Below are 25182 nucleotides of genomic sequence, written 5' to 3'. Positions count from 1 at the left end.
CAAATGTGAAAGGACTGTCTATCGTTGTCTGGTATTGTCACTTAACCACTGAATGCCCATGTGACGTTTGAGTACTTTACTTTCTTTTATAAAAATTTATTGATTTTTATTTTAGAGAGAGAGAGAGAGAGAGATAGCCTGTGAGTAGGGGGAGGCGCAGAGGAAGAGAGAGGGTCTCAAGCAGACTCCCCACTGAGTGCAGAGCCAGACACGGGGCTCGATCCCACAACCCTGTGATCATAACCTGAGACGAAACTGAGAGTTGGGCGCTTAACCGACTGAGCCACCCGGGTGCCTCTGAATGCTTCCCTTTCTTAAACTCACACAGGGTAGAGATTTGTTCCGTCATTTTTGGATAGAACAGCTGCCCAGTAGAAAAGCAGTGGAGGGATCATTGCTTGCCTGAGTCTATTACCGCTTTCTGCCTTTCTTTCCAAGTTCACTTTTGTTTATAGACATTTTCTGTACATAGAAGTAGAGAGAATTGCATATGGACCACCAAAATCTATCACCCCCTTTCTGCAATGATCATTTTGCTCTTCTTGTTTCATCGACATATGCAGCAACAGTTTTGCTTTTTTGCTGGAGTAGTTTAAAGCAAATCTTAGTCATCATGAAATTTTAAGACTTCAGTATAGACTTCTTATAGGACAGGATTAAAATATACTTTATTTATTTATGAGATAGAGAAAGAGAGAGCACACACATGTGCTTATGTGGGAGGAGGGGCAGAGGGAGAAGCAGACTCCCCTCTGAGTAAGAAGCCCGATGCAGGACTCTAGCCTAGGACCCCATGATCATGACCTGAGTCGAGGGCAGACACCCAACAAAATGAGCCACTCAGGTGTCCTTCTTAATATCATCTTAATACTTGGGCCAGATGCAGTTTTCCTCAACTATCTGAAAAGATTCTTTTTACAGCTGTTTTGTTCAAATTAGGACCCTAAAAGAGTGCATGTGACACTGGATTGGTATGTCTCTATGTCTGTTTTCATCTCTAAGTTTCTCTCTCTCCCTTTTTTTTTTAGATGCCGTTTTTTTGGTAGGAGAAGCCGGGTCATGGTTCCCGTGGATATTTCCCATGGTTCGGATTTGGCCGGTTGCACCTGCATGGTAACATTTGGCAGGTCCCCCGTCCCAGGATGCCAGATGTCTGTGCCGCCCTGGGCCTCCTGGTGCGGGCCTGCCTTGTTTCAGCGTAGCTTAAATGACAAAAGTTGTGGCCCCATGTTGAAACAGGGAGGACTAACTCCTGGGAACCCTTCACCAGGGACAGATACATTCCCCAGCTTCCCCACCTTCTGTGGGCCCTGTTCTAGATGGTTCTTCAGAAGGTCCCCAGCTGGACTGAGCCCAGTCACCCAGGGGTAACCATCCCTGATTGGTCTTGTTATTAATGTATTAATAAAGGGTGAGCAACTGCTTTGTTTTCTGTTCCCCCAGGTTTCACTTTCCTCCTTCCCTCACTTCTTCCGGGGACCGTCTCCCAAGTGAAACCCTCTGCCCCAAACCCTCATCTTAAGCCCTTCCTCTGGTGACTCTAGAGGGTTGGCCAGATTTAGGTTCCTTTTCTTTTTCTCTTTTTGGTAGTTTGGCGTCTCAGGTGCTGCAGTGTGCTTTCTGTTGTCCCTTACTGCCCCGGCAGCGTGTCCGATGGGGTCCTGCTAGTATTTGTGCCTTAGAATATCAGGGATCCAGCGGGAAGCTTCCAGAGCCTTCCTCTGATCTTACCTTGCAACCATTCTGGACGGACTCCCCCTGCATTTATAGCTAAGCTCTTCCACTGCTGATAGATGTTTTCTGCCTTTAGGTAGCACGCTTTCCGTTCAACAGGAGGTGACGTGTCTGGCCCCCCTCATGTGTCTCTCAAAGCAGCAGCATTTAGTTCCCCTCCCCTCCATAGAGCCTTCGTGCATGAGTCATTTCTGCTGGGGGTCTGTGTGTTTTCAAGTCCTCGTGGACGGAACACTTGGTATCACAAAAATAGAAGCTCATCCAAGGTGTGTTTTGCTCAGCTGGCTGGCTGTTAACCAATTCATGGGAGGCTTAGCACCTTGTAATGGAAAAGCAGAGGGGGGACTACGGTGGCTGGGCGAGGGCATGAGTGTGGGCGTGTGAGTGCGTGTATGTGTGCGTGCGTGTGCATGTGCACACAAGACCTCTTTCCCCTTGGGTGGTACAGATCACTCCCTACTTAGAATAGTTTTTCCTTCTGAAAAGCCTTCCCCCTTCTTATTCCACTCATTAGCCCCAAGTATCCACCCCCTCCCTGTGCAAAATGCCTGAAATGGAACACGGTAAGGTAGAAGGTAGCTCCATAGTGAGGATAGCATGGGATTTTGAGTTAGACGATCTGATGGTTCACTGTGTGACCCTGGGCAGTCGCTGAACCACTACGGGCTTGATTTTTCTTCCCTTTAAGTTGGGTATAATAAAACTATGTGTTAGAACACTTTAACTTAATAAATGAAATGAGAGTGCATTATGAAAAAAAGAATACTGTCAATAGTAAAAGCTTGTATGAACAAACGGGGATATTTTCCTGTCTCAGTGGGGATAGATTTTCAATATTTCCTCGGACAGGTTTTGATAGGAATAAAGGAAGGAGATCAAACCAGACAGGGTGCTTAGTTGCGAACAACAGGAGCAAACTCAGCCTAAGCGAAGGAGACAAGACACTTTTCAACAGTCTATCGAGAGGTTTTCAGACCTGACAGGTGAGTTTGAGGATCAGGAAGGAGCAGCTCTGGGCAATGACCACAGTCATGGCCAAGACCGTGCTATGGACTTGGGACACTGGCATGGCCACTTGTGAGCTCGGGACGGTGCAGCTTGCTCTGGAATGAAAGGTTTGTGTCCTGGGGCAGTTGGTACCTCTTGCTACCAGATGGTTCTCTGTGGGCCCTGTTCCTTTGGCAGCATCTGGGTGGGCCGCTTAGGGGCCCAGTCACTGTCTGTGCCCCCTTGTGGGAAGCTGGGTCTGTGGGCCACTGGTGTCTCCATGTCCATGGTGGGAAACACTGAGGGAGGAGATTCCCAGATCAATAAGCAGGAGCACCAGTGGGATGAGGTGGGAGGCTGATGGAGGCCAAAATAAACACTGATGCTGTCATACTATTGATTATTGATTATTGACCAAGACTTCCTGACAGATACTTGTCAAGGAACGACAGTGGCTGAGTATCATGGCGGCCAGATAATAGACAGGACATAGGTCATTTCTTTTTTCTTTTTTTTTGACAGAGAGAGAGAGATAGCAAGAGAGGGAACACAAGCAGGGGGAGGGCCAGATGGAGAGACAAAAGCAGGCTCCCCATTGAGCAGGGAGCCGACTCAGGACTCCATGCCAGGACCCCGGGATCATGACCTGAACCAAAGGCAGATGCTTAACAACTGAGCCACCCAGGTGCCCTGACATAGATCATTTCTGCTCTAAAACAGAAATCATGTAAACAATGGAATGCCACAGAGTGAAGTCATTTGTAGCCATTACTAACAGTTCTGATGAAAATGTGGGAAGATGCTTTTCATATATGCTAATGAAAAGCAAAGGAGCAGGCTAACTTGTATCCGTGCTTGATTAGAAGTGTTTAAGAGAATTGTGTGTATGGGAACTAATGTGCAAAATAGAAAAGAATTATTTGGGGTTGGGATTATAGGTGATTTTTATTTATAAACACTTTTTCCTGAAAGGAACTTAAGAAATGCAGCAAGGATTCTGAGATACATACTTACAGGCAAAACAAGAACTCCTCGGGGAATGATGTTACAGTACCCAAACCTGACCAGCATCCCCGTGTGCTACACCAAGAAGGATCCAGTTGCAAAGTGGAGGAAACAAATGCAGGTCAGAGGTGCTGGTAATGTGGACACCTGCCTCTCTCTCTCTCTCTGTCTCTGTCTCTCCCTTCAGAAAAGTTGATTCCCAAGACTCTAGCAAGTGGCCCATTGCTAAACCCTGTGCAATGTTTCTTTGCTGCTAGGACTCCTTCACCCTTCTTCTGCCAGATTTTACAATGCGAGTCTCCTCATCCAGCGCCCCATCCCTGATCATATTTGTGTGAATTGTCCTCACGGGAGGAGAACGCTGCGCTCTTGGCTGGAAAAAGGCTTATTTCTAATTTGTCCACTTCTGTTTCTCTTGAGACCATGATCCAGCACTCATCCTGCCTCTGAACCCACCAGCCAACAGACCTGACTTCCGCAGGAGAAAAAGAGATGCTGTCTTCTTGACATAAGAACTTCAAAATAACACGGGCTGTGAAGTGCTGAGCTGCCCCCAGCTTATGGCCTTGTTTCTTTGACAGACGAGGCATTGCAATACGTACAGTTGGCCCTCTAGGCGGTAATCTGATTATTGCCAAGTGCTAGTCGCTGTTGGGAATTTGTCACATGGAAGCCCACTTCATATAGGCTGGACAGGCAGAGGCTTCAATTAACAGTGGCTTTTGTAGAAACAACTACACGCACAGGATCACTAAAGTCAAGGTCACGGGGTTTGCTAGATACAGTCAGAGGGCATTTTCAAGAGGTGGCCCTCCGTCTTCTACTGGCTGTATGTAAGCTCTCTGACTCTGTCTTGAAGTTCTAGTCAGCCCCATAGCGGCCACGTCTCCTGTTTCATCCATGACTTGAGAGGTGGAAAATGTAACTCGGTATCACTCACTTAGACGTGCAGAGAAAAGTAAGTGCAATTTTTAGATTTTCCATAATTAATATGGTCTTCCTCCTGGTACCCTCTCTCCTCCACCCTCCACTTGCTGATTAATGACAACAATTAATTTACTACTGAATCCTGTTTAAACATGGTCAGATCTGTCCATTTAACTGGACCTGTTAGGGAACTTCCGTTTGGATAAAGATGGTCAATTGATAAGACTCTTCTCCTTTTGTCTCTCGGGCTCTGAGATGGTGTATGGGTGTATGGAGAAGACTATACCTTTGTTTATAGCCACAGTGGGGACTTGGGGGTGCCCAGTGATGGTGTCCTCTCCTCTCTGTCCCTGGCTTATAGGTTTGGTCTACCTGGACTCCTTCTGTTTGCCAAAGTCTGAAGCTAATGGAACTTGCTACCTGGCTTCCGCCTACTTGGCATGGGTTTGGCCGGGCACCGTGACTGCAGATCCCTGAGTGTTTGCCCTGTTTGGCACCCTGCCATGCCTGGCTTCCCTCCCCAAGTTCTGCCACGGTTCTTGTCCTCCTGTCCCGACAACCTCCTTAGGTAAGGCCTTCTGCCTTTGATATCACCTTGAACTGGTTGGGTGCTCTCTTTCCCTGTCCATGTCTGAGCTTGGATAGTGGATTTTGGGACTCACATGTCATGTGCTTTTTCTCCTCACTATCTTCCCTCTCTTTCTTCCATCCATGAAACCAGGGAAAGGGTGGACTTTTCCTGTCCTTCCCTTACCTCATATCTGTCTCACTGACCCTCCAGCTAAACTTCAGTGATGAACTAGATCTCTCCTACAAGCCTCATGGGAACTCTGTAGACCACGGGGGAGAACGCCAAGCTCCCATATTTGATACACCAAAGGAATAAAGGAATTTGGAAAATCTTTTCCTTAGATAACAGCCTGACTTGCAAAACAATTTCCTGCTGCCAGAGATTATTTTTGGATATAGAAGCTCAGTATTACTTTATTACCCATTTTTTGGTTCCATTTGTAACAAATTCTAAACTCCCTCCGGGCAAAGGTCTTTGTACTTGTGAAAACACCATAATTCTATTTTGGGAATCCTTTATTTGGCACTCAGTCTATCTAAAACTGGGCTTTTCCTCTCCCATTGCTGACTTCATTTTCTTAAAGTTCTACTTTGATCGTGTCACTGTCCTGTACAAAACCCTTCAACGGCTTCTCCTTGCCTTGGAACCAACTCCTGGGGCTCCGCCCCTCCATACCTCCATCTCCCCAGACTCTCCTTTATAACTGTCTCTTTAGCAATACCACCAAAACTTTTTGCTTGCTTTCTTCCAAGTCTCTGCTCATCTAAACATCCTCCCCCCTTCTGCCTTTTGAAATCGCAACATTTCCCAAAGCCCTCTGCCAATACCATCTCCTCCGTGATGGTCTTCAGAGCATCTCGGTGACCCTCTCCCTTCTGTCCTTCCATAGCTTTCCTGCTGGACACTTAACCCAGCCTGCTTCATTGAGTTGGCACAATGGAGTCTGTACCGTGAAGGTGGTTACTTGTGACAGGGAAGCATGTCAGAGTCCCAGAGTCAAGCTGGTTAAAGCAGCGACTGAAAGACAGAATCATCTCCTAGGCAGAACCTCTCTCAGGAAAGGAGCAGGACGAGCATGATTTCATGACTTGACTGTAATCCATTCAGTGGAATTAATGGATGAAATTAAAAAAAAATGTTTCAGTGGAAGTGAACACGGACTATAGAAAAGCAGGGGTGAGAGAGGCCATCACAGGCAGTGTGTCTTTGGCCCTGACCAGGTGACATGAGCTCAGCGTCCCCACGACAGCCTGCCTTGCAGCGGAAATGAAGGTGTGTGACAAACATTGCTGATGACATTGGCCTAGTCTCTCACTCCTCCACCTTCCTCTGGCATCTGCCTCCTATGTAGACACCCTCAGGTGTGCTGGCGAGTTGATCCAAACATTCTGGGATGCTAGACAGCCGTCTTTGGGTCTTTAGCTCACACACAGGTGACCAGCTAATCTGCTAGTCTCAGGAGCTTGGTCGTGTGAACCAGTCTCAGGTGTTTGCCTGAGATCAGACACCGAATGTGGTGACCATGTCGATATCATGTCTGCTGGGGGCTTTGTGTGGGCTGTGGTCAGCTTGCCCGGGGAAGATCTCTGCAACAAAATAATACAGCACCTGTCTTGTTTTTGTAATTGTTCTAGGATGTTTAGGGCAGGAAGTGTACCTGCTACTGGTGTGTGCCTTTGTAGCAGGTGTCCCACGCCCTTGCATTCGATTATAGGCATCCAGGAAATAGTTGCTGAACAGACCTTAGAAGCTGCCTCCCCGGGAAAAGGAACTTGCTGAAGTCCCGAAACAGCAGTAGCAATGGACAATTTGGTCTGGAGGTAAGACCTATAAAGACAAAGTGTGGGCCTTAGGATGGCCGTGTGTGTCCTCAGGGATGTGACCCAGGGGGAGAGAAAATTATTGGACAAGCTGGAGGAACTCCATTTAACAATGCTCATGGGGCACTTTGCATCCCAACAGAAGTGCACTGATGAGTAAACAGTCTCTAGCCAGGGACCCAAAGTGGCTCAGAGAATTCAAAACCAAAGAACCATGGAGGAAATTTGACCAGGATACATTCCCATCGTAAAGGACAGGCCCAGGATGAGGACAGGCCCCTCAGGCCATGGACAGGCCACCTCATGTTGTCTATGTGACTCGGGTTGTTGGCAGGTCCCGCAGGCCCCCACTCTCAGTCTGGGAGTGTACCTCTTCTCTCATGCATACATTTGCTCCAGCTCTCATTCCCTTGCCCTCAGACTGAGGCTGCCTCCTCCAGCTGGGACCTGGTCTTGCTTCCAGGGGACAAGACGCAATGCTCTTCTGTTACTTAATTTTTCTGCCGTTAACCCTTTCTATCTTGATTACTGTTTAGTGAAACCTTGTCTCCAGAGATAGTTTCTTCTTTAAAACCACACACTCTTAGAAAAACACAATTCACAAAAGCTAAAATATAGAGGTATTAAGCAATTGTACAACAAAGTACACTAAATTGAAAATAATAGATTATTTGCAGGGTTGCTGTTAAAATTTCAATTTACACAAATTTTACTTGGGTACAACTTTAGCAACCATTGTGTTTGGCAGAAATGGCTCATCTGAGTGAAAAAGAAGGGACTCCATGGGGTGTCTGAGTGACTCAGTCGGTTAAGCATCCAAGTCTTGATTTTGGCCCAGATCATGATCTCAGGGTCATGGGATTCGAGCCCTGCATCAGGCTCTGCACTGGGCATGGAGCCAGATTCTCTCTCTCCCTCTGCCTCTCCCTCCTGTCCCCCTGCTCTCTGACTCTCTGTCTTTCTCTCGAAGGAGGAGGAGGAGGAAGAGGAAGAAGAAGCACAAGGAAGAGGAGGAGGAGGAGGAGAAGGGATTCCCCATATGCCCTGGTGGGTTTGGGGTTCTGGACGAGACTTCCACAGGGAGCTTTAAATCAGGGTCTTCTGTTTTGCAGGGACTAATGGGTCACTGTGGAGAGGATATCGTAGGTGATCCAGGCCTGAGATGGCCATATTGCAAAGCCCTAGAGAGGAGGGACTAGAACGGGGACGGTGCTGAACCCTGACCGTTCCCACTAACGGACCGCGCAACAAGGGAACACAAGAAGAAGCCATGGATGAGGGAGGTCTTCCATTCAGCTCTAGAACTTGTCTTCCTGCGTAAAGAAAGGCAGTCTACAAAACATCCCCCAGGCCCTGCTGCTGTGACCGACATATAGAGAGGAAGGTTTTCAGAATTGTTCCCCCTGGAAGAAAGTGCCCGGAGAGAACAGCCATCCCCACGGCAGCTTCGGATCCACACACAGATCCCGCAGGACAAAGGGAAACATCCAGGCAGGAGGACGGCGGGTAAAGCCCTGGCCACTGAGAGGGGACTTGGCAGACAGAAAGAAGGAGACCTCTCTGTAGAGTTCATGGACACCAACAGATCCTGTTTCGTCATGGTTTTTTGGGGCTGGAATGGATCAAACACCAAGACGGTGATGAGAAAAACTGACCTGGGCTGGAACTGGGAGACGGCACCCAATGCCCCCCACTGGGGGTTTAAGCAACACCCACTGGGGTGATCCTGGCTAGTCATGCCAGACTCCCTCTGCGGTCATACTTTTATTCTGCTTGTGTGTTTATATGTACCTTTATATCTGGAGCCACCTCTAAATTAAATTGAATTTTTTCACATTAATACACTCATAATTTTTAAAATCTTTTTTAAAGTATTTGTATTTTATGTACAATGAATCAGCATGAAGGCAGGGACCCTGGATGACCCCATTCAAGAAAATTCGTTTAATCCAACCTAACGCAGCCTGTGTCCGCTGCGTCCTGATGGAAATACCAGTGGCACCTTTTGTGGCCTCGTTACTGGCTCAGACTGAGCTGGTTAGAGCAGACTCGGCAAGAACAAGAACCCTGGCCAGATTTCCCTGGATGGCGCCCCAGTAGAGCCTCCGGGGACCCATCTTGTCGTCTCAGACACAACGAGGCAAAAGGCGTGACCTTGCCATTCTCTGTGGATGTTCCTGCGTCTGAGTAATTAGAAACACACATGCGTAAAGAGACGCACCTGACCTGTCCACTCTAGAGCGTGGGGATGATTTTCTGCAGCTACCCTCTTCGCTCTCAAGGTACAAAGTACGAGACCCTCTGTAGGAATTGATTGGGAAAATACATGTCGTGGCCACTGCGTCCCTCTCTGGAGGGGAGCCTGGGAAGGGCAAAGTCTGTTGGGATGGTCTCTGTCATGTCCTTGCTCATGCCTGGCCTGCGTTTGCTTTCCTTGGGCTGGGGCCAGACCCTATTGGAGGATTTGGTTTGCTGACTGGCAGGTCCTTCTCGGGGGCTGTCTGGAGACCCCGAGGCTTGGGTAGAGGAGCTGAGGCAGTGCCTGGCGGGACTGCGTCCAGGTTCTGGTGACTTGAGCCTGAGGACGAGACAGCCACCTGGAGACGGCTCTCGGCTTACAATGTGTAGATTTGAAACCACAGTCAGCAAGTTTACACTCTGCTGCCTTCGACTCTCTCAGCTTTGTTTCCTTGAATGAAGAGTAGATATTTACTCTACTTACAAAGTAAACCGTTTTAGGCAGCGGACGACTGACAGAACATTCCCGACTCTTGGGATGGCCCGGAAGACTCTTCAGTTGCATGATCTTATTTTCCAGAAGGAACCATGAGCCCCTCCTCATGCCTCGGAGCCTCCTCTGCCCAAGTTTTCTGGACTTCTGGCGTTTGCTGCACCTGCTGTGGGCAACGCCCCCTCCCACAGGCAGCTCCCCCGCCCCAGCCTCAGCCTGGCTCCTACTTCAGCTTCCCGGCCCTGACCTGGGATTTCTGGCTCTTCCTGACAATGTGTCTCAAAGCCCTCTGGTCAGCACAGAGATGTACAAGCTCTTTCATTTTCTCACCGTGACATATTAAAGGCATTTGAAGTCTCAACTTAGAATTACTCCCTCGATACCTTTTAATCCTTCTCGATACCCTCTGGGCAGCCATAGCCAGGGGGGCAAAGCCATTAGTGACTCTCTGACTATGACACAAAGTGGCTGATGGGTTTCTCACAGGCCCTGTCATTTTTAATTTTTTTTTAAAGGACTAAATGCCACATAAACACCACTACACGTCTGGCCTTAGCAGAAGTTCAATTGAAGTGCAACTTTGCTGAGATATGCGGGTTTTATTTTATTTATTTTAAAAGATTTTATTTATTTATTTATTTATTTATTTGACAGAGAGAGAGAGAGAGAATGCACGCAAATAGGCAGAGTAGCAGGCAGGGGGAGAGGGAGAGGGAGAGGGAGAAGCCGACTCCCCGCCGAGCAGGGAGCCCGACGCCACGCCAGGCTCGATACCAGGACCCTGCGATCGTAACCTGAGCCGAAAGCAGATGCTTAACAGACTGAGCCACCCAGGGGCCCCAAGACGGCTCTGTCTTTGACAGCCACGTCAGAAGTGGGTCAGTGGCCTGTAGGTGTTGTGAGGCGGTCATCAGGGTCTTCCAGGGCTGGTGTTGGTGGTGACAAGACTCTTTGAAATGGAGGTGCTCTTAAGACTCATCAAATCCAATTCCCCAGTTTGATAGTCAGGAGAGCGGAGTCCCAGAGGGAGGCAGTGGCTTGCTCTGTCGTTGTGACCGTCACTATCATCACCACCGTCCTCTGCCATCTATCTAACACCTGCCGAGTGTACGTAGCTGACGGTACGAAGAGTAAGGTGCGGTCTTGCTCTTGAAGGGTTTGCCGACTGTTGCGATGATGGCTCTTGCAGGGAGTTAGTAGCCGAGCTCTGACTAGAGCCCAGGTCTCCCTCTGGACTCCTGGGGCAGTGCCTTTCCCATTACATCCTCTTCCATCACCAGGGTCACATGGGGATGAGTGTCCTTAGGTGACAGGGCAGCTAGGACTATAGATCATTACAGGTGAAATGATGACGTCCTTGACCTCAGAGGGGCTCCTGGCTCAGTGCTCAGTTCAGATGTTGGAGTGGGGTCTGGGCTGAGTGCCTGACAAGATGAGCTATAAACATCACCTAGGGAAGGATCTCATTGGCCCAGCTTGGATCATGTTTCCACTTTTGGGCCAATCATCTGTGGCCAGAGGACGGAGTCAAGGAGAATATGGAAACTCCTGTCAGAATCAAGTGGTTGGAGTCAGAGGAACAATTGTCAAAAGTAGGGATTTTTTTTCCAGGTGAAGGAAGAGGTACCAGGCCGATAAAGCCGTAAGTGTCCTCTACAACTTGCTCACTCAAAAGGATACCAAGAATGTTTAAAGAGGAGAGAGGTTCTGCCCCATTGGCGATTAGGGATGGCAGACTAGACATGACCTTTAAGATGGAAAACAAAGGGAGAGTGTTGGCAAAGTTAGAGAGGCAGGAAACAAAAGGCAAAGCAACACATAGGAGGTAGTAAGCTTTGTCTAGAAACTAAACTGGAGACCAGAAAGGGAACAGTGTGTGGGAAATGAGGTTGCAAAGTCAGATCGGGGCTAAATCCTGGAGAACTGGATGCCAGAATTTGGGCTTTAGTTTGTAGCCATTGGGAATAGGATTGCCAGATGACATACAGGATGCTTGGTTAAATCTAAGTTTCAGATAAACAGCAACTAACACGTGCATGGACATAATGACACTAGACAATTATTCATTTAGTATCTGACATTCAGACCGAACCAGGCATTCTGCATTTCTGTTTGCTAAGTCTGGCCATCCGAACCAGGGAGCCGTGAAGGGGTTTGAGCCAAGACATACATGAAACTGTTGATTCAGTCCAAACTCCAGCACCTCTTAGGTCTAGAATCTTGGGCAATGAAAACTGATGCCCGTCATCACAAGGCCCATGAGTCAGGCCTTGTGAACCGCTGGGGTTCCTTGAACTCCCACAGCAAGACTGAATTCCCATCGTGGGGCAGGAGCATTGAATTCACTCTTAATGTCTTAATGCTCTCAGCTCTGGCACATCCGTCATCCTTTGTCACTGTGGTAACTCAGTTGGAGCCATAGAATTCAATTAACCAGATACCCCGTTCCCTTGAGGATGACTCAGGAGTCACACTCCTCGGACTTGCTGATGTCATCCACAATTGATTCCCTCAGAGAGTCTGGATATAAATGCAGGCAGAGATGAACGAAAAGGAACCACACGTTTACAAACGTGTCACCTGCTCTTCTTCCCCCGTCCTTCCTCCACAGCTGAGAGGTCACAGAGGTGGCTTCAGGAAGCCACACAGCCCTGGACATCCTGGACAGCTGTGAAGAAGGACCTCAGCCATGTTCACAGCCAGGCCCCTGGGGGAACTGTTACCCACACACCCACCTGCAAACTCTCTCCACAATTTTCACTTACAGCAGCCCAGAGTCAGTTGCGGAAACACATCCTCTACAAAGGAGTGATTGAGACGACCTGATCCCAGCTTCTGGCTTCTCTCTGCTCGGCCCTTCACACTCTCCCCATCACAGCAAGATTTTAAAAAACCAACAACAAAGGAGATGGCGTTTGGGATCTTGCTCAGACAGTCCTAGAAGTTTCTAGAAGCTACCAGAAGCTTCTTCCTCCAAGGGACCTCCATTTTTGCTGCAGTCCCAAATGATTCCATACTCAGAACTCCTGGGGTGTGAGCAGCTGACCACTGCCTGCAGGAAGTCCCAGGCCCATGTGCTCTGGCCTCCTTCCACAGCAATGCCTCTCCTCACGTGCTCATGGCCACCTGCCGTCACAAGCCACAATACCCCCCAAGCACCCCGCTTGCGGGCAGATCTCTATGCCCTTGTGCACGTTCTCCTTCCCAGCCTAGGGTCCGCTACCTGCCCTCACTGAGTCCTCAGCCCTCACTCACACATGGGCTCCTCCAAAGGTAGACTTCTCCCCCTTCAGCCCCCTACCCTTCCTCCCTGCAGACCCTGCCCACTCTGTCACTCCCAAAAGGTGCCCCCCCCGCGTCTGTTTATATTCCTGTCTTATCTGTGGGGCTGCTCAAGGTCAGCACGTGTGACCTTCCTCTCTGTTCTCCCAGGGCCCGACAGAGTGCTAGGTACAGAATGGCGCTCAGCACCTATTTCCAGCTGGTTTGAAAGGTAATTCCAGTATTGCAGAAGGGTCTGAAATAAATAATAAATAAAACAATAAATCCTGTTTCCTGTCCGGTCTCCACCCCACTCCTCAGAGGCATTTCTGGGTGTTCGCTGTATGGACAAGCAGACCTCACGAGCCAACGTGCACCCCACAGGTCACATGGTGCACCCCACAGGTCACATGACACACGCGGTTCGCTGCTTCCCATTTTGTTTTTTATCAGTGTATCTTAGATAACTCCCATGTCAGTATGGCTAGATCAGCCTCATTCTTTCTATAGATAGCATAACACACCGTAACGTAAGCATAAGCGTAAAACGTGTTTACGTGATCCCGTATTCACGAAGATGGGATTTGCATTTTCCCTTCACATATAAAACAAGGCCGTAGGGAGGGTATTTTTATGTACCTTTCTGCCCCCGGGGCAGGGATAGTCATCAGATGCCTTTCTAGAAATCAAACTCCCAAGACATAAAAAAGGTATTTGGAATTTCTCAATGCTCTGCAGAAACACGGCAGCCAATTAAATTCCTGGGTATGAAGTATGAGTGGCTTTCTCTAGAAACCCGGACCAGCGGGATGTCTGATCAAACTGTAATTTTTATCAGTCTGAAAAATGTAACTCACTGTCCCGACCCGCACTCATTTATTGATGAGGGAGGTTGACTTTCCAGGGACTTTATCCATGTCCACTTCTCTTTTATGAACTGTGTCATTATGATGTCCTTTGTCCGTTGTCATATTTGGTTATTTCTCACTTTCCTATTGATCTGTAGAAGTCCGTCCTTCCTATTTTAAGGACATTAGTCTGTTTTCATATATGCAGTGAATTTTTTTAGTTTTTGTTTAATATTCTTTCTTCTTTCTTCTTGCTTATTTTTGACACACCAATGTCTTTTTTTTTTTTTTTTTAGATTTTATTTATTTATTTGACAGACAGAGATCACAAGTAGGCAGAGAAGCAGAGACAGAGAGAGGGGGAAGCAGGCTCCCTCCTGAGCAGAGAGCCCGATGCGGGGCTCGATCCCAAGACCCTGAGATCATGCCTGAGCGAAGGCAGAGGCTTAACCCACTGAACCACCCAGGCGCCCCCCCAACACCCAAGTCTTAAGTCAGTAGGTAACTCTATCAACGTTCTTGGGGCTTCTGGGAACGTGGGCTTATTACACAGAAGTAAATAAACGGAAGAATAAACAAGTTCCTGGGGTGCCTGTACCACATTTTAGAATTTACACGCTACATTATTATTTTCTCATGTGTGACGTTATGTCTCCAACTACATTGAAAGCTAGACTCGCTGTCGCTGCTTCTCCGTCCCCCACAGCGCCCGAGGCACTAACACTAAGTGCTTAGGTTTTGCCCAGATACCACGCAGGCCCCAAGGCCCGGCTCTCTGGCCTCACAGACCTTGAGGGCCCCGCCCCGCTGGGCACCAGCTCTGGCCTCCTTCCTCCATGCACAGGGATCTGAGCAGCAGGGAGAAGCCCAGCCCAGGCTAGGACCCCTCTGGGCCCCAGACCGGGAGAGTCTGAGCAGCCCGGGTCTCAGCAGGTGGTGGGGCTGACATGCGAGGAGGCCGGTCAGCCTTCACCGACCACCATTCCTTCTCGAATTCCTTGCTGGCCTGGGGTTGAGGGGCAGCTGCTGCCTTCAGGCCAACAATGGTGACGCTGTGGTTGGGGTACACACAGCGGGCGCTCTGCGTGGGTCTGGCTGCTTCCAAGAACTCCCACTGAGTTCTCCTTGTCTCCCGGGCTTGGGCTCTTTCCCCACCACCTGCCTCCCTGCAGCCACTTCCCCTTCCATGCCCACAGGTGTGGTTGTTCTGGGTCTGGACCTCAGACTTATGCCTGAGCCCCAGCACCTGCCAGCGTCACCCTCCCCCTCCGGCCTGCCAGCCTTAGGCCCGGTTTTTCCCTAAAGGGACGTGGGACTAGTGGACGCCCCTCCCACAGCTTACCTGGTTAGTACATATCTTCGTACGATTAAACGGCCATCTATTGAGTGTCTGTGTGCCTGACTCTGCTTGAAGCTTTACACAGATTGTCTCCTTTATCCTTCACCAACAGAGTCCTGAGAGTGCTGTTATAGGCCCATCTGCAACTCCGAGAGTCAGGGAACGACGTCAGGTGTCTGAGATTTCGGGATCTTGAGGGGCGGGGTCAGGAGTCCAACCGTCTCTTTCCGCACCTGGAGTCCTTGAGGCCCCTTCGGGCATCACGCGCCACCTGCCGAGTGGAATTTCCTTCGAGGCCCTGCTGTGGGCTTGTCCCCTAGCACAGAGAGCCCCCCACCCCCGAGAAGCAGGGAGTCAGTCCAGCCTCTCCCAGGCCATCCCCAGCCACCGTTGGCCATCCTGATGTACAAGAGGGTGTCTGTTCTGTTTTGCCTGTCCCTACAGGTTTCACAAATGTCTAAACAATAAGGGAAAAAAGCATCCAGTTCCCCGTCATCCCCCGAAAACTGCGAAAAGCCAGGCTATTTGTAAATCTTGACAGCAAGGAGGGTTGCTCCCCCCGGCCCCCCGGCAGATTGGAGGCCCTGCTCCCAGCATGGTGCTAGCCGGAGACCAGCCCTGTACCCCTCGTCCGGCCCCAGGCCACCTTGTTCCTCTCCAAGGAACACATGCCGTGATATTCCTGGGAAGGAATCTGGTTAGTGCTCTTTGTGCGGCCTGTCAGGGACGCAAGGACTGACGGAGAGAGGCGTTGAGCTAGGATAATGGGTTTTTTCTTCCCCTCTTAGAACATCTTTAAAAATTGTTTAGTCATCGAATGAGACAACATACGAGAGTATTATCAGAATCAATTCAGCTACAGACATCCTAAGAAACTTGAAGGTCCTCAGAAGAAATTATTAACAGGACAGTGTGTATTGTGTAAATGTCACCCACATACATGTACTAATGTAATGTGATGATGTTATACTACATGAAACATAAAATGCAACTGTTCTATGATTTTAAAAATATTTTTGGCATATTTCATTTGATTTGGAAAAAAATTCCATATAAAAATACACATTCTATTTCATGGTTTCTCAAAGTTATGGCATATTTGAGAGTAGGGTATTTTTTATTTTGTTTTTTAAAGATTTGTTTATTTGTTTGTTTGTTTACTTGAGAGAGATCTCATGAGCAGGCAGAGGGAGAAGCAGACTCCCGGCAGAGAGCAGGGAGCCTGACGTGGGGCTGGAACCCAGGACCCTGGGGATCGCGACCTGAGCCAGAGGCAGACACTTAACCAACTGAGCCACCCAGGTGCCCCAGTAGGATATTTTTGAAAGATTTATTTGTTTATTTCGGGGGGGAGGGACAGAAGGAGAGGGAGAAAAGCAGACACCCCCTTAGCACGGAGCCTGACATGGAGCTCGATCCCACGACCCGGAGATCTCAACCTGACCGGAAACCGAGAACCAGACACTTAACTGACTGCAGTACCCAGTTGCCCCTTGGCATTAGGGTTAACCATCATTTAAAAAATGTTACATGAAACCTTCTCAAATATTCATGGTCCTTAAACCCCTCAGGAAATCTGGAATCCTCAGGGAGTCCTTGAAATCAAAGCTATTTTCATACAGACGCTGAGCCGCTCTGCCTTTGCCACTGTGCTGACAGTTCTGTGGGCGGTTCGAGAACACGGTGGGCAAAGGGCTGGTGCCTCAGTGAGGCATCAGGCAGGGACCCCCATAGTGCTCCAGTGGCCACAGAGGTCTTCAGCACCCCACACCCCACAATGGAAAAATAGTCCAGTTTCACTTGAGAATGTCTTTGATGAAGCAGTAGAAATTACTAATGTTATTAAATCTCAAATTTTAAATAAACAGCCTTTCAATCTTCTGTGTCGGAAACTGGAAAACGACCGTAAAGCACATCTACACATCCTGAAACATGGTGGGGGAAGAAAGGCACAGCGGGACCAGCTTGTGAGCAGAACTAGCTGCATTTTCCATAGAACATCGTTTTGGCTCGGAAAGCACAGCTGATAGGCAGAAGACGATGACTCCGACTTGATATTTGGCAAATATTTCCACGGAATGAAAGACGTGAACTGTCTCTTCAAGCAAAACAACTGACAGTGTTTGTTGCCAATGAGAAGATTCAAGTTTTCAAGCAAAAAAATTAGACTTTGGAAACCTTCTATCTGCCACCGTATGCTCGGTAGCCTCCCAGGACTTAAAGACTGATGAGACGTGGTTAAAAATTAATGAGTGCGTGTATGTTTTTTAATATCGTGTGATGAAATGTGTCAACAGTTGGAAGCTGTATAACTCAGAGAACCAATATTTTCCAAACAACAAATGCATTATGTTACAAAATCATGCATGGATAAAAGATCCATTCAAAGTTCAAGACAAAACGACAGATTTTAATGTAACGGTATAAAAAGAGTATTGATATGGATATGGATATGCAGATTCCACGTTGCAACTATCTTCGAGAAACTACTGAGAAATACTGTCGAAGAGGAATATTTACAATAGTCTGAAAAAGGCTACTTCAATACTGTTCCCTTTTTAAACTACATTGTCTATAAGTGCAGCCGTTCTTCAAACAAACCAATATATCCCGATGGATTGAAAGTGTGTGGTGTAGGACTCCAGCTGTGAGTCTAGGACAGTGTTGCTCTCCTAAGTTTTTATTTTATTTTATTTTATTTTATTTATTTATTTGACAGACAGAGATGTCGAGTAGGCAGAGAGGCAGGCAGAGAGAGGGGGGAGCTGTCTCCCTGCTGAGCAGAGAACCCGATGCGGGGCTCAATCCCAGGACCCCAGGACCATGACCTGAGTCTAAGGCAGAGGCTTCAACCCACTGAGCCACCCAGGCGCCCCCTCCTAAGTTTTTTATGTGTTTAAAATGTATAATTATTTTTCACAAACATATATTATTTGTGTTTCCATGTGATAGGTAATTATTATTTTAAATTCATTAATAGGTATTTTTTTATTTATTTATTTGACACAGAGAGAGAGATCACAAGTAGGCAGAGAGGCAGACAGAGAGAGAGGAAGGGAAGCAGGCTCCCTGCTGAGCAGAGACCCTGACACGGGGCTTGTTCCCAGGACCCTGAGATCACGACCTAAGCCGAAGGCAGAGGCTTTAACCCACTGAGCCATCCAGGTGCCCCAATAGGTATTTTAAAATTTAATCAGTTTTACTTTCCAATATGTCCCTATTGATAGATCTGCCCACAGAATTTTAAGCTTTTGGGGTTCTTTGATAAATTTTTTAAAAGATTTATTTATTTATTTGAGAGAGAGAGAGTGAGGCAGGGAGGAGCAGAGGGAGAGAGAAACTCTAGCAGACTCTGTACTCAGCACAGAGCTGGGCGTGGGGATCGATCTCACAACCCTGAGATCAAGACCTGAACCAGGGGCTCCACCGACTGCACCACCCAGGAAGCCCAGGTTCTTCAATAATTTTTAAGAACGTAAAGATGTCCTGAGATGAAAGCATCCGAAGATCGCTGCTCTAGATAATGAGTTCTCAGACCTGGAGCCTCGTTGTTATACTTGACCTACTTTGGACAACACAGGAGGCTCAAGGTCATTCAAGAACCAAAGATCAGGAGCACCTGTTTGGCTCAGTCGGTGAAGCGTCTGCCTTCGGGCTCAGGTCGTGATCCCAGAGTCCTGGGATGGAGCCCCGCATCGGGCTCCCTGCTCAGCGGGGGGTCTGCTGCTTCCTCAGCTTGCTCTGCTTTCCTTGCTTGTGCTCCCTCTTTCTGAGAAATAAATAAATAAATACAATCTTTAAAAAAAAAAAAAAGAACCAAAGATCCATTGTGCAAATGATCTATGTCCCCATGTCTGGCAGAGTCTCAACACCCAACACATGCACATACACACTTCTGGTTTTCAGGTTTGTTAAACTTAAGTATAAATTTGAATCAATAGGTTCTAAATGAAGCAAGAAGAGAGAGTAAAGACCCTCCTTTTTTTTTTTCTCTCTCTTCTCACTTAGGTTCTCAATTTTATAACACTAATTTAGGAAACTCACAGGCCCTGGTTTAGGAATGTATAGATTCCCAGTGTTTTCTGGGAAAATGTTTTCTTTTTTCAAAAAATTTAAATTCAGTTAATTAACATATGCTGTATTATTCATCTCAGAGCTAGAGGTCAGTGATTCATCGGTCACATGTAACACCCAGTGCTCATTCCATCACGTGCCCTGCTTCATGCCCATCACCCGTTACCCCGTCCCACGCCACCTGCCCTCCAGCAGCCCTCAGTTTGTTTCCTAGGATTAAGAGTCTCCTGCAGTCTCTCTCCATCTCTGATTTCATCTTGTTTTATTTTGGGGGAATTTTTTTCTATAGACTTGCTACTCTGAGTAGTGGTCCATGGACCAGCAGAGCAGCCTCAGCATTTTCTGTGGCTCATTAAAGATGCAAATTCATCATCCTCTTTCTAGACTACTAAGTCAAAATATACATGTTGAGAAGATTCCCGAGTAATTTGTAAGCACATTAAAGTTCGTGAGGCCCGGCTCTAGGAGAAGCACTTCAGAATCAGAGTCTAAAATTCAAAAAGGCTTCCAGTTTCCAGTATGGTTGCCAAGTTACTTAGATTAATTCTCCTACTGAGAGAAACTAAAATATGGGTAAGGTATTATCTTCATTAAAGCATTGAAAAGATTTCAAAACAGCAAGAAACTACCATACTCAAAATGAAGGGCACATTCATTCAGAGAGGTGAGCTTGAACTAAAGAAGTTTTTCCCCCTGAAGTGGTTTGGTAAATCCGGAAAATTAGAACTCGAGTTTTGACAGATTCTCAGGGTGAGAAATAGAGAATAAAAACCTGAAAGTGGAAAAGCCCCTGAGTCAGAAACTCTCAAGCCTTGAACTTGGTAATGTTCCCAGGTGCCTGGAAAAACAAATGGAAATCCTCTCCGAGGAAGGTATCTTTAGCATGGGTGACAAATTATTCCCACAAGTGGTTTTCTAAATACAATGATTGGAACAGTCACAGATAGGCTCCCAAGGAAAATAGGCTCCATGAACAAGACCAGACTGTAAGAGAACTATGTTATGTTTAACAAAACAAAGGTAGGCTTGGAAATGTCCTCAGAGAATAGAAAGCTAACAAGAGTCATAGGGCCAATGAGAAAAAGAACCTAATAGAACTTGTAGAAACAAAAATGTTCAGTAATTGAAATAAAAACTAAAGGGATATCCAAAGAATAAAAAAATTCAGAAAGATATAAGCACCCTATGTTTATTGCAGAATTATTTACAATAGTTGAACTAAGAAGCAGCCCAAGTGTCCATCAACAGATAACTGGATGAAGAAGAGGTGGTATGTCCATACAGTGGATTATTACTCAGCCATGAAAAAGAATGAAATCTTGCTATTTGAAGCAACACAGATGGATCTGGAGAGTATAATGTCAAGTGAAATAAGTCAGCCAGAGGAAGACAAATACTGTATGATTTTGCTCCTATGTGAACTTTAAGAAACACAACAAACAAACAGAGTCTTTAAATTATAGAGAGCAAACTGGTGGTTACTTAAAGGGAGGTGGGAGGGAGGTGGTGGACATAGTTGAAGGGTATTAAGAGTACTGAATCATGATGAGCACTGAATAATGTATAGAGAGGTGAGCTTGAATATATATAGTTGAATATATACTTGAATATATAGTTGAATCACTATATTGTACACCTGAAACAAATTTAACATTTATGTTAACTATATTGGAATTTAAAAAAGAAGAAAAGTACTAAGGATGGGCTCCACAGACTGCACATAGCTAAAGAGAATATTTGTGAATTGTAAGATAAGTAGGAAGAAATTCTTCTCGAGTACAACACGGAAAGACAGAAAGATGGAAATTTCAGGTTGTAAAGACAAGAGGCAAAGAGTGAAAAAGTCCAGTGCGTGTTGAGATGTATAAAATATATATAAAATGTATATAATTTGAGACCTAGAGAAAGAAGAGTAAGATAATGTGGCAGCAGTGATATTTGAAGAGATAATGGTCGAGAATTTTCTGGAACAAATAAAAGATACTGATTCACAAATTTTAGAATTGCAATAAATCTCATGCTGGATCTACTCTGAGATATATTGTCATGAAGTTTCAGAAAAACACCAAAAGTGATCATCCTAAAAGCAGCCAGAAGGAAACGTCACGTGAGCAACAGCTGGACTGAGAGTTGACATCTCAACGCAGTAATAGAGGCCAGAAGACAATAGAATCCCATATGCTGAAAATAATTGTAACTTCGCCTCCTACACTCAAATAGAAACATCTTTCAAGATCAAAGTAAAAATAAAGACAGTTTCACATCAAGGACAGTCAAGAGAATCTATCACACAAAGCCCTCTACTGAAGGAAATTCTAAAAGATGTACTTCAGGTAGAAGAAAGAGAACCCCAGCTGGAAAGACTGAAGTGCAAGAAGAAATGAGGAACAAAGAAACTAGAAAATGTATGAATAAATTTAAATGTAACATGGACTATATTAGGCAATTTAATAATGTCCTGTACGATTTGAAAAATAAGAATTAAAATAGGTGACAACCGGGGCTCCTGGCTAACTCAGTCGGAAGAGCAGGCGACTCGATCTTGGGGTCCTGATTTCAAGCACCAGGTTGGGTGTAGAGATTACAAAAAAAAAAAAAAAAAAGAAAGAAAGAAAGAAAGAAAGAAACCCATGAAAAAAACTTAAAAAATAAAATAAAATAGGTGACAACTGCATAGAAATTGAGGGTGGAGGCAATGGGGTTAAAGGGAAGAATATTCACTGAACTTAGACTTGGTTAGGCTAAGCATGCATGTTGTCACTTCAAAGTAAAGTCTGAATATATTCAAACAGAATATGTAACTCCTAAATGAATGGGGAGGGGGGGTTGAATGCTAAAAGATAATCAGTCTAAAGGAAGGCAAGATACGAGAGAAGAAGAAACAAAATGGGCAGAACAAAAATATATTATTTATTTATTTATTTGAGACAGAGAGCAGAGTGAGCAAGTGGGAATACGAGTTGGGGGGTGAGGAAGGGAGGCAGAGGCAGAGGGAGAAGCAGACTCCCCGCTGAGCAGGGAGCCCACTGTGGGGCTCAATCCCAGGACCCTGGGATCATGACCTGAGACAAAGGCAGATGCTTAACTGACTGAGCCACCCAGGTGCCTCTTAAAACTTTCTATTATAGAAAATTTAGACAATGTACACAAATGAACAGAATAGTATAATAGAACTCATGCCCCCATCACCCTAACACTTTGTGCTCTAGCTATATTTCCCTCTTGCATTTTTTTTTCCCTAACATAATTTAAAACAAATCTTAGGGTAGTTGGGTGGATAAGCATCTGACTTCAGCTCAGGTCATGATCCCGGAGTCCTGGGATCGAGCCCTGCATTGGGCTCCCTGCTCAATGGCGAACCTGTCTCTCCCTCTCCTTCTGCCTGCCACTCTACCTACTTGAGCTCTCTCTCTGTCAAATAAATAAATAAAATCTTTAAAAAATAAATAAATAAAAATAAGACAAATCTTAGACATCACATCATTTCATTCATAAATATCCTAATATGTATCTTTATCAGATAAGGACTTAAAAATATGGCACCACAATACTGTTCTCACGGAAGTGGTATAGCTAAATAGAAATATATCAGAAGTTATGTTACACATAAATGGATTTTTTTTTAATTAATTATTTATTTATTTAAAAGAGAGAGGGCATGAGTGGGGTAGACGGCACAGAGGGAGAGGGAGAAGAAGATTCTCCACTGAGCAGAGAGTCTGATTTGGGACTTGATCCCAGAGCCCCAGGATCATGACCTAAGCCGAAGGCAGACACTTAACTGAGCCACTCAGGTATCCCTAAATAGTCTTGTTAAAGACAAAAATTGTAAGATTGGATAAGAAACAAAATCTCACTTTATGCTATTTATATCAAAAACATAAAGATTTAGGAATGTGGAAAATAAATAATAGAAGTGCTGATCTCACCTGAGACAGGAGGAGCCCTTACCCCACTTACAAATGAGGAAAGAAGGCTCTGGAAGCTGATTGACTCAGGGTTCCCCTGCGGCCCACCCCCACCCCCCCACTGGTGAGGGGCAGAGTCTGGACTCCAGGTCAGGGTCCCAACACCCAGATGACTACCCCCTCCACACGCCATGGTGCTTCACGAGGCCTGAGAAGAAGGTGTGGGGGTTCCTGGGGTGGGGGAGGGGCTGGAAATCCACTGAGAAGGTGGAGGTCTGGGGTCCAGTGACAGGTAGAGCTTGGGGTGTGGTGGGGGGGTGGAAGGGGAGGGTCTTTAAAAGGGAAGGCCAAATAAAATAAAGTAAAATAAAATGAGGTAAAATAAAATAAAATTAAATAAAAGGAAGGCAAGAGTGAGGTAGGCACCAGCTCCAGAGTCCCTTAGCAAACACCACTGGGAGAGAGAAATAGGAAGACAGAAGGTTGTGTGGCCCCGTGGTGGCCCTTGGTGCCTTCTGCGCGCTTGTGTGGTCGTGTCTTTCCCGGCTGGGGCCGCAGGAGAGAGGAGTGTGAGGAGGTGACGGTCCGACCTTGGCCACCTTCCAGGAAGAGCGTGGGTGCCTTCCGGTGGCCCCTACACCCCAGGAACACAGCACGCTCTGGGGTGGCCTCAGGTCACTTCATCTCAGGAAGCTTCTACCCATGCGGCCTCCATCTGCTTTTCCTCCGCTCCTTCCAGCAGACGGAAAGGAATTTGAAGAAGGGAAGGCGGCCGCGGGGGATTCAGAATTTGCGATTCATCCAGACCTGTCCAGACCCATCTGGGAGGAAAGCTGTGTAGCTTCACGGCGAGTCTGGCAGATTCCGCCAGGAATCCCGCGGGGCTGCCAGCCCTCCCGGTGTCGGCTGCGAGGGCCCGGCTGCTCCCGCCACAGGGGCCTGGCGGGAACCCAGCCTCCCCCCCCCACCCCCCCACACACACACTCGGGACTTAACCATGTAAATAAACACACACTCACATTTTAGTTTCACCTCCCACCAAGTCAGGTGTTCCCTACATGCAGACAGACAGGCAGACAGACAGGCACATCCAGAGTTCAGTACGTCAACAGCAACGCTCTTCTGCTTTTCTGAGCACCTGCCACTGCTGGTTTGATCGTGGGAAACCGGCTGGGAATGACACCGGCAGGCTCCGACTGGGGCCGCTGGAGGCCAAGAACCGAGGAAAGAAACATACTTCCCCAGTGCATCCAGAAAAGCAGGGGCTCTGAGCTGCAGCCGGCAGCCTCACTCTTCCTAGGGGCCAGACCTCCGGAATAAGCACATTTATTTTTTCTGAAGAGCCAAGGGCAGTCCAATTTCTCTAGCACGGGAGCTGTCGCTAATTTGCCCGGCCAACTGCACTGCCTGTCCTCAACGTGGTATCAAGAGCCGTGGATGCTGTCAGAAGTACAGGCATTGGAGATACACGGACCAGACTCCTGGCCTCCGTGCCATGCTTTCCACCTTCTGAGCTCAGTCTTCTCATCTGTAGAATGGGGACATCAGCCTCCTTCAGTCGTGAGGACGGAGTGAAGTACCATGCACGAAAGACAGGGCCCAGGACGCAGTGGTTGCTCGGTAACTATTGATTTTCTCCTCTCCTGGTTTCTCATCTCCACACTACACTACTCACCTGGGCCTTGAGGGCAGAGAATAGAGTCAAGACTAGCAGGAACTGACAGTTTGGTTACAGCTCTTTCTCCCTGCTGGTAGGGCCCCACACCCCTGGGTCAGGCACCCTGTTCATGTGCCTCTCTCCTGTGGGCTCCCCAATTTAACTCCCTGGTTCTGTTTGCAAGGGCAGAGTGCAGGGGAGGCCGTTTGAGAGTCATGCACAAGGCTGGCCTCCTCCAGGAGGGACAGACAAACCAGGATCCACACGGGAGGGCTATGGTATCCCCCAAAATTGCCAGGAGGGTGGAGAGAATGAATGGC

General features: G+C 47.1%; 1 long non-coding RNA gene across 2 annotated transcripts; it reads left to right on the top strand.

Moving 5' to 3' along the window:
- Nucleotides 1–1035: 1035 nt before the first annotated feature.
- On the top strand, nucleotides 1036–10085 carry LOC131807394 (uncharacterized). Of its 2 annotated transcripts, XR_009344432.1 has the most exons (5): nucleotides 1036–2000; nucleotides 2584–4684; nucleotides 5015–5221; nucleotides 6939–7044; nucleotides 8157–10085. It is a non-coding gene; the product is annotated as an uncharacterized LOC131807394 (long non-coding RNA). The 2 variants fall into 2 exon arrangements; XR_009344431.1 differs by having other exon boundaries at nucleotides 1036–4684.
- Nucleotides 10086–25182: the final 15097 nt, after the last annotated feature.

Source organism: Mustela lutreola, chromosome 9 (genome assembly GCF_030435805.1).
Source record: "Mustela lutreola isolate mMusLut2 chromosome 9, mMusLut2.pri, whole genome shotgun sequence".
NCBI classification, from domain to species: domain Eukaryota; kingdom Metazoa; phylum Chordata; class Mammalia; order Carnivora; family Mustelidae; genus Mustela; species Mustela lutreola.
This window is presented reverse-complemented; position numbering and strand designations above follow the sequence as displayed.